The 13,478-nt window shown below is 47.6% G+C and overlaps 1 long non-coding RNA gene across 1 annotated transcript in view; it reads left to right on the forward strand.

Annotated features, from left to right (window-relative positions):
- Window positions 1-13,478, forward strand: part of LOC133774630 (uncharacterized) — a 53,366-nt gene that overhangs the window by 23,590 nt on the left and 16,298 nt on the right. The window lies entirely within an intron of this gene.

Raw genomic sequence — 13,478 nt, forward strand, 5'->3', positions numbered from 1 at the left:
CCAAATCCTTGGGCCCCTGAACCCATGTGGGAGACCCAGAGAAGCTCCTGGCTTCAACTTGGCCTACCCATAGTCACCTCAGCCATTTGGGGAGTGGACCAGTGGATGGAAGATCTGTCTGCTTCTCTCTCTCTCTGTAACTCTGCTTCTCAAGTAGATAAATACATGTTTTTAAATAAAATAGAACCCAAGCTGTAGAAGAGCTTACTCCTCCCAGGGAATGTGAAAGACATAAAACATGGAATTAGTGGTGCACAGATCAGTCTTTGGTAAAATAGCCTCTTTTTAAAATCTATCGTTAGAGAGCTACATGGATTTTCTAAGAGTGTCAAAGGCAGTCTGGCAGAATTTAAGGTGTAATTTAAGTTTGGAAAAGATATTGAACCTATTCTCATAGAGAGGTTGAATCTCCTCAGTGTGTTTTTCACTGGGGTCTGTCCTTAGAGGCTACAAGGAATCAGTTTTGAAAACCTTGAGGCCGGTGCCACGGCTCAATAGGCTAATCCTCTGCCTGTGGCGCCGGCACACTGGGTTCTAGTCCCGGTCGGGGCGCTGGATTCTGTCCCAGTTGCCCCTCTTCCAGGCCAGCTCTCTGCTGTGGCCCGGGAGTGCAGTGGAGGATGGCCCAAGTGCTTGGGCCCTGCACCCGCATGGGAGACCAGGAGAAGCACCTGGCTCCTGCCCTAGGATCAGCACGGTGTGCTAGCCGCAGCGCTCCAGCCGTGGCTGCCATTGGAGATTGAACCAACGGCAAAAGGAAGACTTTTCTCTCTGTCTCTCTGTCTCTCACTGTCCACTCTGCCTGTCAAAAAAAAAGAAAGAAAGAAAAAAAAGAAAACCTTGATCACCAGCTACCGTAACCAATCACTCTATTTTTATATTTTTTTTCACACTGAGTAGATCATTCCGATACAAAATAACTTAAGATCTTTCTGGAAATATGAAGAGACTTAACACTGGGTTCAAAATTATATTGGTTCCTTTCCAAGTCTAGCGTTAAAGTATACTAAAGTTATCTGGACACAATTTTAAGAGTATATATGAGTCATCACAGTCTAAGAAAAAGTAAACTTTGTAAAAGGAGTCAATAACCAGCACAAAAGAATTCATATTGTAAGCCTACATAATGAAAATCAGCTCCTTTTGCCTCCCCAAAGTTTTTGAGTTTGGATTACTATCACCAAGATGCATTCTTTACAATACTGTAAGAGGTGTCCATACATTGATCCATCACTCAGCACTGTGTAAGGGTTGCTGCTGGGAGCAGGATGCCATTTTTCCTTTCCTCAGTGCACTGACATCTGTACCCACAGCCTGTGAAACAGAATCCAGCTAGGAGTTGGGTGGTGTTCTGCCTCCAGCCAACCCCAGCATCCTTGTAAATAGGTCACCCAGTATTTGCAACTCTTACAGGGTGAATTGCTTGCCAAGTCTGTGGCACTTCCTTGTCTGTTTGGAGGAAAGTATATCCAAAAGGTACTTAGTGATCCTTTGCTAAGAAGGTTGTTTTGTTGTTTCCGGGTTACAGATTCAGCAGCACATTTCTAAACAGCCTCTGTAAGGTTGAAAGGGAAAAAAAGTAAGTTTATACTTTGTGCAACTTGAAATAATACAGTAGAAAATTTTTAACAGTGAACTCCCAAGGTTTAGAAGATGCAGGCTGGGGCTGGCTCATGGCTCACTTGGTTAATCCTCCGCCAGCGGCGCTGGCATCCCATATGGGTGCCAGGTTCTGGTCCCGGTTACTCCTCTTCCAGTCCAGCTCTCTGCTATGGCCCAGGAGTGCAGTGGAGGATGGCCCAAGTGCTTGGGCGCCTGCACCCATGTGGGAGACCAGGAGGAAGCACCTGGCTCCTGGCTTCGGATTGGCATAGTTCTGGCCATAGTGGCCATTTGGGGGTGAACCAACGGAATGAAGACCTTTCTCTCTGTCTCTCTCTCTCTCTCACTGTCTAACTCTATCTGTCAAAAAAAAAAAAAAAAAAAAGAGGCAGGCTGTGTTCAGGAGAGATTGCTACTGCGTGATTTATATCCATCTGATCAGGTCAGGGTTGACTTTCTATTGGCAAATATATGGGTGCCTCCTATTTGCAAAACAGAACGAATGGTAACCTATTTGAAGCGAAGGAGAAAATATTTTCTCTAACCAGGCTAACTTAAATATTACAATGCCTGAGCTTCTGTAGTTTGATTTCTTTGGATTAATCCTCAGCTTTCCCTGTTGCACTTTAAATCTGATCCACACAAAGATGTTTAGCAGATGATTGTCCTCAATTGCAAGATTAAAATAATCTCTCAATAAGTACAATGAGTTATAGTTGAATAAATCTATAAACAAATCCTAGCAAATTAGGAAAAGCATAAGTTTATTTGTGAAGATAAAAATGTACTTGGGAATGAATAAAATTTATGAACACTTATAATATACCACTTGACACAGACTTTTATCTTTTTTTAAGATTTGTTTGAGGGTCAGAATTACAGAAGGAGAGTGAACCGCTGGTTCACTCCCTAAATGATCACAACACCAGGGTTGAACCCATCCAAAACCAGGGGTTAGGAGCTTCTTCCACATCTCCCACATGGGTCCAAGGGCCCAGGCACTTGGGCTGTCATCCACTGTGTTCCCAGGCATATTGGCAGGGAGCTGGATGGGAAGTGGGGCAGCCAGGTCTCAGACCGGCACCCATATGGAATGCTGGTGTTGCAGGAGGCAGCTTAATGCACTACTTCACAATGCCAGCCCTATCCTTCCTTTCTTCATCTAAAGAATAAGACTTTTTGAAGGTACTTCAGAAAGTTAACAGCATTTAAAGAACAATACTTTTGGAGTAAGCATTGTGGCCCAGGAGTGGAAGCCACCTCTTGGGATGTTTGCAGCCCATGTCACAGTTACTAGGATCAAGTCCTGCCTCTGCTTCTGATCCACTTTCCTGCTAATTACCTGCGAGGCAGCAGATGATGGCCAAGTACTCAGTCCCCTGCCACCCATCTGGGAGACCTGGATAAAGTTTCTGTTCTGGTTTTGCCTGGTCCCGCCCCAGCTGTTGCAGGCATTTGGGGCAGGAACCAATAGATAGAAAATCTGTCTCATTCACTCTGTCACTCTGCCTTTCAAATTAGTAAATACATCTTTTTAAAAAAAAAAAAAAAAAAGAGAGGAATCAGAAATCTGGATTTCTGTGTGTAGCCAGCTAGTTTTTAAATATTGAAATTCAGGGCCTGCTCTGTGGCTTAGCGAGTAAAGCCACCGCCTGCTGTGCCGGCATCCCATATGGGCGCCGGTTCTAGTCCTGGCTCCTCCACTTCCAATCAGCTTTCTGTTGTGGCCTAGGATAGCAGTAGAAGATGCCCCAAGTGCTTGGGCCCCTGCACCTACATGGGAGACGTGGAAGAAGCTCCTGGCTCCTGGCTTCAGATTGGCTCAGTTCTGGCCATTGCTGCCAATTGGGGAGTGAACCAGCGTGACAGAAGACCTCTCTCTCTCTGCCTCTCCTTCTCTGTGTAACTCTGACTTTTTTTTTAAGATTTATTTTATTTATTTGAAAGACAGAGTTACAGATAAGGTAGACACAGAGAAAGAGGTCTTCCATCCACTGGTTCACTCTCCAGATGCCCGCAACAGCCAGAGCTGCGCCGATCCGAAGCCAGGAGCCAGGAGCTTCCTCTGGGTCTCCCACGTGGGTGCAGGGGCCCAAGGACTTGGGCCATCCTCCACTGCTATCCCAAGCCATAGCAGAGATCTAGATCAGAAAAGGAGCAGCCAGGACTAGAACCGGAGCCCATATGGGATGCCAGCGCTTCAAGCCAGAGCTTTAACCCATTGTGCCACAGCGCTGGCCCTGCAACTCTGACTTTCAAGTAAATAAATAAATCTTTAAAAAAAAAAAAACCAAAAAGACAAAAATAAATATTGAAATTCAAGTGTTTTGACAAATACTGTGTCTGAGTGGGGTCACGGTGGCATGAACCTTTCTCTGGAATCTGCGTCAGAGCAGACTGGAGTTTAAATGCAGACTCTCCCACGAGGTAGCTGTGACATCGTATCTGAGCTTCATCTTCCTCCTCCAGCTCAGAGCCTGGCATACGGACACTGCCCCAGAAATGTCAGCTCTGTCCCACCACACAGATGCTAGCTGTTACACTAGATGCTAGCTTGAGTTACTCAATTGTCATACATGGTGCCTCTTGTTTAGTAGTAGATACCTTGTTTAAAACTAAGAAAATGGCCGGTGCTGTGGCATAGCAGGTAAAGCCGCCACCTGCAGTGTGGGCATCCCATATGGGTGCCAGTTGGAGTCCCAGCTGCTCCACTTCTCATCCAGCACTGCTATGGCCTGGGAAAGCAGTGGAAGGTGGCCCAAGTCTTTGGGCCCCTGCACTGATGTGGGATATCAGAAGAAGCTCCTAGCTTCTGGCTCCTGGCTTCGGATTGGCCCAGCTCCAGCTGTTGTGGCCGTCTGGGGAATGAACCAGAGATGGAAGACCTCTCTCTTTCTCTCTCTCTCTCTCTCTCTGCCTCTCCTTTTTTCTCTATGTAACTGACTTTCAAATAAATAAAATAAATCTTAAAAAAGAAAACTTCAGGAATATTCTTTCTTTTGGATGCTATATAATTGATAGACTAAGGAACTCCCTCTCTCCATTAATCTAATCCTGAAATGACACAAAGTTTGAAGCTTACTTCATTTCTTACATAAGAAACTATACGGGGGCGGGCACTGTGGCGTAATGGGTAAAGCCACTACCTGCAGTGCCGGCATCCTATATGGGCACTGGTTCAAGTCCTGGCTGCTCCACTTCCAATTCAGCTCTCTGCTATAGCCTGGGAAAACAGTAGAAGCTGGCCCAAGTCCTTGGGCTCCTGCACCCATGTGGGAGACCTGAAAGAAGCTCCTGGCTCCTGGCGTTAGATCAGCTCAGCTCCAGCCATCACAGCCATCTGGGGAGTGAGCCAGTAGATGGAAGACCTCACTCTCTCTCTGCTATGCTTCTCTATAACTCTGCCTTTCAAATAGAGAATTAAATCTTAGGAAAAAAAAACTATAGAGATAAAACCAAAAAGTTGGGTATTATATGTGGATTGTGACAAATACACTGTATAAGAATGAAAATTATAGAATTGTATTATTGAAAAAACCTTATGTAAATTTAATTTAAAGTATTCTTAATGAAAAAAGCACTACAATGAAAACATCTATAATTCTACAATGTAGATATGAAGATGTGAATGTTTTGGTGCATATCCTTTCAATACTTTTTTTCCATGAAAACAAAGAAACTATGGTGAGAAAAAAAGACAGAGGCTGGCGCTGTGATGCAGCAGGTTAACGCCAGCATCCAGGACCTGGCTGCTCCACTTCCAATCCAGCTCTCTGCTATGGCCTGAGATAGCAGCAGAAGATGGCCCAAATCCTTGGGCCCCTGAATCCATGTGGGAGACCCGGAGGAAGTTCCTGGCTCCTGGCTTTGGATCAGAGTAACTCTGGCCGTTGGGGCCAATTGGGGAGTGAACCATTGGATGGAAGACCTCTCTCTCTCTCTCTCTCTCTCTCTCTCTCTCTCTCTGCCTCTCTTCTTTCTGTGTAACTCTGACCTTCAAATACATAAATAAATCTTCAAAAGAAAAAGAGAAAAAGAGAATCTGGAACTCAAATGAACAATGAATGATTACCTATATGCCAACTTATACTGTGTGAAAAAGGAAATCAGTCTGCCTGTTACTGCCATCTAAAATGTTTGGGGCTGGCTTCGTAGTGTAACAGGTAAAGTCACCACCTGCGATGCTGGCATCCGTATGGGTGCCAGTTCACATTCCTGCTGCTCCATTTCCCACTCAGCTCCCTGCTAATGTGTCTGGGAAAGCAGGGGAAGATAGCCCAAGTTCTTGAGCCCCTGTATCCTCATGGAAGACCTGGGTGGAGTTCCAGGTTCCTGGATCAGGCCTGGCCTAGCCTGTGCCCTGTGGTCTGCTGGGGAGTGAACCAGTGGATGGAAGATATCACTCTATTTCTCTTTATATAACTATGATTTTCAAATAAAAATAGTAAATCCTTAGCAAAATGATAGTGTAAAAATTAAACATTTAAAATAACTTCACCAAAGTTTTATCCCTAACAAATTTTCAAAGAGATGGTGGGAAATGTTTGAAATGGTGAAAGTTTTCCTTAGATGAATTGTTTCATATATATTGTCTTTATCGGGTATTGCCATAAAAATGTTCCATCACAAACCACTGCAAACTCAAAGGCTTATTACAGCCAATTTTTGTTTCACTCTTAGGCAACTTGGAGTCTGTTGGGAGTTGAGTAAAACAGGCTGGACATACCAGGCCTGGACTCTAAGCTGTAGGTTGAGTTTAGGTCTTCTCTATTGATTTGTCTCTTTGTAAAAAAAATAATAATGTATTTATATGTTTGAGAGGCAGAGACAGAGAGAGAGAGAGAAAGAGAGAGAGAGAGAGAGAGAAAGGGAGTTCCCCTATCCATTGATCCTCTCTCAAAATGGCTGCAGGGGTAGAGACCAGGACAGGCCAAAGCCAAGAGCCAGGGATGCAATCCAAGTCTCCCAAATGGATGGCAGGAACTCAATGGCTTGAACCATCACCTGCTGCTTCCCAGAGTGTGCGTTAGCAGGAGGCTAGAGTCAGGAGCCAGAGCTGGGAATTGAACCCAGGTACTACAATGCAGGACGTTGACACCCTAACCACTAGTCCAAACACCTGCTCCCTCCCACGGATTGCTTATCTTCCTTGGACCAGTATGTCATTTTCCTGGCAAAAGACAGACTCAAACCAGTGACTGTATGGGACCAGTGATGCAGGCAGCAGCTTAACCCATTTTGCCACAGTGCCAGCCCTGCATTACATTTTTGAGAATTGGATAGACTTTTCTTTTAAAGATTTATTTATTTACTTGGAAAAAAGGAGGGAGGGAGACAGAGAGATATACTTTCATTGGCTAATTCATTCCCCAGATAGTCAACCACCAGGGCTGGGCCAGGCCAAAGCCAGGAGCTTCACCCAAGTCTCTCATGTGGGTGCAGGGGCCCAAGCACTTGGGCCATCTTCTACTGCTTTCCCAGGCCATTAGCAAAGAGCTGGATTGGAAGTGGAGCAGCCGGGACATGAACCAGTGCCCATATGGGACTCCAGCATCTCAGGTGGTGGCTTTACCTGCTATACCACAAAGCCAGCCCCTAGACTGGTTTTTTTTTTTTAAGACTTATTTTAATTATTTGAAAGACAGAGTTACAGAGAGAGTTAGAAACAGAGAGGTCTTCCATCCGCTGGTTCACTCCCCAGATGGCTGCAATGGCTGGAGCTGCGCCGATCCGAAGCCGGGGCCAGGAACTTCTTCCATGTCTCCCACATGGGTGCAGGGGCCCAAGCACTTGGGCCATCTTCTACTGCCCTCCCAGGCCATAGCAGAGAGCTGGATGGGAAGGGGAGCAGCTGGGACTAGAACCGGGGCCCGTATGGGATGCCGGCACTTCAGGCCAGGGCTTTAACCTGCCGCACCACAGCGCCGGCCCCCCTAGACTGTATTTAAAAGTAGTGTTAGGTTACAGGAAAATTGAGTGGGAAGCAGAGTTCCCATATCCTTTCTCTCTCCCTCCCCACAGTACATCTCGCTTTGCATTTACTAAATTTTTTAAGCCAAGATAATTTTCTCCTGCACTCACACATTCCCTTCAGAGTGGCACACTTTCAGTACTGGCCCAGTGACTCCTATAGATGAATTCAGCAGGGGGTTCCATCAGCACTTGTGATGTTACTTTTTTCTGGGAGTTCTTTAATCATCTCTAGCTTTTGTTACCCACAGCCCATCTGCCACTGCTTACATAAGACCCTGGAGTATAAAGAAAAGATTCTACTCTGAGTTTGAAAAGCTGATTTTTATTATTACAATAGACTGTTGACAGTGAGACCTCCTGGCACCTCTTCTGTTATTCAATCATAGATACTAAGTGGTTGAACAAATCGCAGTTGTAAGTGACACAGTATGGATCCCAATGCTTAAACTGGGCACCACTGAGATAGAATTTTGTTTAACAGCAAAGGTATACATACCATACATAATCAATTTTTTAAAGATTTTATTTATTTACTTGAGAGGTAGCATTACAGACAGATAGAAGAAGAGACAGAGAGAAAGGTCTTCCATCCACTGGTTCACTTCCCAAATGGCCATAAGGGGCGGAGCTGGGTCAATCGGAAGCCAGGAGCCAGGAGCTCCTTCACAGTCTTTCCACACGGGTGCAGGGGCCCAAGCACTTGGGCCATCTTCCACTGCTTTCCCAGGCCATAGCTGAGAGCTGGATTGGAAGAGGAGCAGCTGGGACTCAAACCAGCATCCACATGGGATGCGGGCACTGCAGGCCGAGGCTTCACTTACTACGCTACCACACCAGCCTGATATCAATATTTTCAGATTAATACGCTCCCATTCCTTCCCAGGTGCCTGTGATTGGTCTGTTTGATTTATTTTGACACATTGCATTCATCCGCGCCAATTTTAGCGCCTGGTTCTTTTTCTTCATCAAGTGTTGCTCAAAGGCAGTCTGGAGGGCATCTGCCATCAGCGAGCTCCTGCTTCGCTGTTTCCCAGAAGTCCTTGCTGGTTTGGAAAGCGTGCTCGCCACGTGCCAGAGATCAGTCCGGAGCAAGTCCCGCCTGACTTCTGAGGGTGCTGAGTGGACGCGGTTCTGCAGGGCTGAGTGGACGCAGTTCTGCAGCTGAGGCCAAGGCTGGTGGCCTCTGACGGTGCACTCCCACACGGTGTGTGGGAGGCAGATGGCGGGAAGCAGATGCAGGCAGGACTGTGGGTGTGTAGGGGATTTCTGTGGGATGACTGTGTACCCAGAAGTTCCTGTGTGCCCTCCCCAACAGTTGGAGACTCTCCCCCCTTTTTTAAGGTTTACTTTATTTGAAAGGCAGAGTTCCAGAGAGAGAAGAGGCAGATCTTCCATCTGCTAGTTCACTTCCAGAAAGGTGGCAACAGCCAGGGCGGGGCCAGGCCAAAGCCAGAGCCTGGTCTCCCGCACGGGTGTCAGGAGTCCGCTGTGCCACAGCGCTGGCCTGAGAGACTCCTCTAAGCTAGATAATACCCCAGTCCCTCGGGCCTGCAGCAAGGGAGCGGGATGGGGCCCGCTGTGGCTGCCTGCCTTCTTAGAATCACAGAAGGAGAGAGCCATGGGACTTCATGGTTAGCCGAGCACACGGCTGCTTCATTTCCCTGGGGTCACTATTCTTCCTCCTGCCTTATGCACAAAATAAACAAAACTGGCAATTTTGAAAAAGGTCTTTGGAAAACAAGGTTCCAAAATTGAGTACACCAAAAACCACACCCTCGCGGCCCCTCCCAAACCTTCTCCTGCCCTGTTTGCTCATCCGGATAGGATGACTCATCCCCTGCAGTCACTGGCCTGTGACCCTGGCCATCACCCTCCGCGCTGCTGTGTGTTACACACTCGCCTGTCCAGTCAGCACCTCCTCATGACGAAGTCGCGCACAGGCGTCCGTCACCGCTACTCCGCTGCCGATTGCTCCACCCCATGGACTTCTGATCTCTCGCTGAATCTATGTTACGAATAGTTGGAATAGTAAGCCACCACCTGCCCTTGCGTCCTCCTGCCGCGGCCTTCTGTTCTGTTTCTGTCCTCCCGTCTAAGCAGTGGTCTCACCGCCTTAGACCTGCCTGATACCAATCCTGGGGCAGGGCACCGACAGGGGTGAAAAGAGAGAAAGCTGAAGCCATTCTGTCCCAGGCCACGCGAATGACTTCCCAGAACATGACCATGAGTGCCATGGCGCTGGGCATTTGTCCATTTCCCCTCTGCCCTTCCTTGGCTCTCGACGGCAGCCACTGACCTCTGCACACTGCATTTCCCAGGCTCTTTGACAACTGTTTCCAGTTAGGAGTGGCCAGGGCCTGGCAGTGACAGGAGCCTAGAAGCTGAGACCGCGCCAAGCCCTCCTATCCATCCCTCTGCTTGGCTCAGCATCCCGGCAGTGCCTGTGACCCCACCTCGGTTCCGCCTCTCTCCAAGCTTCCTGAGTTCTTCTGCCTCCTCCCTCTGGCCGCGGGACCAGTAGCAGTTCCTGCCGTCTGTAAGCCCTCTGCTGCCTTGCGGTCCTCAGATGGGCGTCCCACTTCTGTCACTTTTGTGACCACTGCCCCACTCTGAATTTCTTCTGTTGCAATGCCTCGGTTCTGTTTTCCTCTGTGGACTTGATACAGCCAACTTTGCGGTTTGTGACCCATGCTCCTCACGCCTGCTCCAGTTTTCTGCTTAAAACTGACTTCCTGGGTGTGGGAGTGGCACAGCAGCTAAGCTGTCTGGGGGGATGCCCACAGCCACGATGCAGTGTGTAAGCTTCAGTCTCAGTTTGCTCCAGATTCCAGCTCCCTGCTAATGTGCACCCTGGAGGCGGCAAGCAGGGACTCAAGTGGTTGGAACCCTGCCCCACATGGGAGACTCAGATGGTCTGTTACAAGAGTCTGAGGAGTGAACCAGCAGGTGAGAGATCTCTCTGTCTCCCACAGGAACATAACCAGAGTTTCCTCCCTAATCCACCGTGAATGATTGCTTGTTTTCATAGCTGATCTGAAGGTTTAAAATGAAATTCTCCACCTTCCATAACAGTGAGTTTTTTGCTTTGAACCCTAGTCTAAATATTTGCTTGCCCAGACCGGAGATAGTAACTTGCATTTGGTGGCTCCATGTTGAATGTTGGCTACTGACGGACATTTTGAAACTGTTTTCCTCATGGCAGGCATTTAGCCGAGCCATTTAGATGCCAGTTGAGGGGTCAGCACCTGGGAACAGTGGGTTAAGCCGCCACCTACGTGCCAGCATCCCACATGAGCACCGGTTCGAGTCCCAGCTGCTCCACTCCTGACCCAGCTCCCTGCTAATGCATCTTAGAAAGCAGCAGAAGATAGGCTCTTGTCACCATGGTGGGAGACCAAGATGGAGTTCCAGGCTCCTGGCTTTGGCCTGGCCCAGCCCTGGCCATTGCAGCCACCCAGAGTAATCTAGTGGATGGAAGAGCTCTCACTCTCTCTATCTAGCTCTACCTTTCAAATAAACATAAATAAATAATTTAAAAAAAAAGATGTCTGTCCCAAATGGCAGTGCTTGGGTTCAAGTCCTGCTCTGGATCCTGCCTGACTCCAGCTTCCCGCTAATGCAGGGCCTGGGAGGCAGCACTGATGGCTCAAGTGCTTGGGCCCCTGGTGGACCTGGATTGCTTCCAGCCCCTGGCTTCAGTTTGGCCCAGTTCTGGCCACCGTGGGTATTTGATGAGTGTGACTCAGTGGAAGACAGCTCTCTCTCTTTCTCTCTTTTGACTAAACAAAAAATAAAAATAAAATATGTACTGAAGTCTTCACCATAAGCTACAAGGTAATCACTACTCCCTGCTTTTCCGAGCAGACAACCGAGGCACCAAGAAGCTGCGCGACAGAGTCCCGTGGTGGGGCGGCGGGGGCTGGCTTCACACCGTGACTGTGTCCCGCAAGTGCTTCCCACCACCTCACCCACTTTTCTTACATATTTCTTGCCTATCTTTACATTAGCCAGTGTTTGATCAATCCTGATTTTTTAAAAATATATATTTTATTTATTTGAAAGACAGAGTTACAGAGAGGTAGAAACAGAGAGAGAGAGAGAGAGAGAGAGAGAGAGAGAATCTTCCATCCACTGAGAGAGAGAGAGAGAGAATCTTCCATCCACTGAGAGAGAGAGAGAGAGAGAGAGAAAGAGAGAGAATCTTCCATCCACTGGTTCACTCCCCAAATGGCTTCAGTGGCCAGAGCTGAGCCGATCCGAAGCCAGGAGCCAGGAGCTTCTTCTGGGTCTCCCTCACAGGTGCAGGGGCCCAAGCACTTGGTCATCTTCTGCTGTTTCCCCAGCTCATTAGTAGGGAGCTGGGATAGAAGTGGAGCAGCTGGAACTAGAACCCGTGCCCATGTGGGATGCCAGCACTGTGGACGAGGGCTCTAACCCGCTATACCACAGCGCCGGCCCAATCCTTCTGGTTGTAATAAGCACAAAGAGCTTTTATTATATGCTTTCATAGCACTTTCAGAACCACAAGAATAACATTTAGTACCAACCCAGGGATCCGATTGGATCAACACTACATAATGTCACATGTCATTCCAGTCACTGTTTGTACACGTTAGCCATGGAAACAAAACCTGTTTAATGAGCTAATTTTATTATCTAACAATAATTGTGTATTTCAATATATCTGGAGCTCCACAACGAAGTTAACACAGAACAGGTACTTCCATTTATTCTACCAAAAGAAATCAGACAAACAAAACTAAAGCATTGCTGCTGCCTCTGATTCTGAGCCTCTTCTCTGAATGGAAGCAGCTTCCTGAAAAGCAGCCGCGGTCAGCGCAGGAGCAGGACCTGCCACAAGGCCTGGCTCCAAAAAGGATCCTAACGCCTCGTGTGCTCACAAACATGAGGGCACACACAACTCTGTGCATCGCTTTCCAGTGCCCCGTCCATGGACCGAAAAAATGAGGCCGGGTTAATGAATGGGAATTGCCAGCAAAGGAGGAAGCATTTCATGACCACACCCTTCTCGTTTTTATTGTAAATCGTTGTGCACAGGCGCCTTCAGTAGTCAGACAGCCTCAGAAGGAGGTTGGCCTAATTCCACACTCTGCACTTGTGTTCCTGTGCAGGTCGTACTTTGTGGATTTTTCCGCTGACAAGTAACCATTCTACATGGGTCTCTCCCTGAGGCGTGGCACTCACTGTTGCAAATTCCTTCCAGCCCTAGCTGGTGAATAGTGGATCTCTATCAGGCATGGCTACTGAGCAAGACATCTCAAATATACTTTTAAAACTATGTGTTAAGAAAGGACAGTTGGGGCCAGCACTGCGATGTTCAAGGTTAAGGCTTCGCCTGCAGCCGGCATCCCATGTGGGTGCTGGTTTGAGTCCTGGCTGCTCCAATTCAGACTCAGCTGCCCTGCTAATGCACCTGGGGAAGCAGCGAAGATGATCAAGTGCTTGGGTATCTGCCACTCTTGCGGGAGACCCGGAATAAGCTCCTGACTCCTGGCTTTGGATTGGCCCAGCACCGGCCATTGTGGCCATCTGGGGAGTGAACCAGTGAATGGAAGACCTCTCTCTTTACCTCTCCCTCTGTAACTCTGCTTCTCAGATAAATAAACGAACCTTAGAAAGCAAGCTAGCAAGCAAGCACAGGTTATAATACACAGCTGAGTCAAACTCAAACATCCTGTAATCAGTCTCCCACTGGGAAAACAGAACAAACCTTTGCAACACACGATCTTAGACATTTTTAAGACATAGAGAAAGACTCTTTGGATGGTCTACTTTTCTTTTTTAAAGAATTATTTTATTTATTTGAAAAACAGAGTTACAGAGAGAGGTAGAGTCAGAGAGAGGGAGGTCTTCCATTCCGCTGGTTCACTCCCCAAATGACT

Source organism: Lepus europaeus, chromosome 15, assembly GCF_033115175.1.
Source record: "Lepus europaeus isolate LE1 chromosome 15, mLepTim1.pri, whole genome shotgun sequence".
NCBI classification, from domain to species: domain Eukaryota; kingdom Metazoa; phylum Chordata; class Mammalia; order Lagomorpha; family Leporidae; genus Lepus; species Lepus europaeus.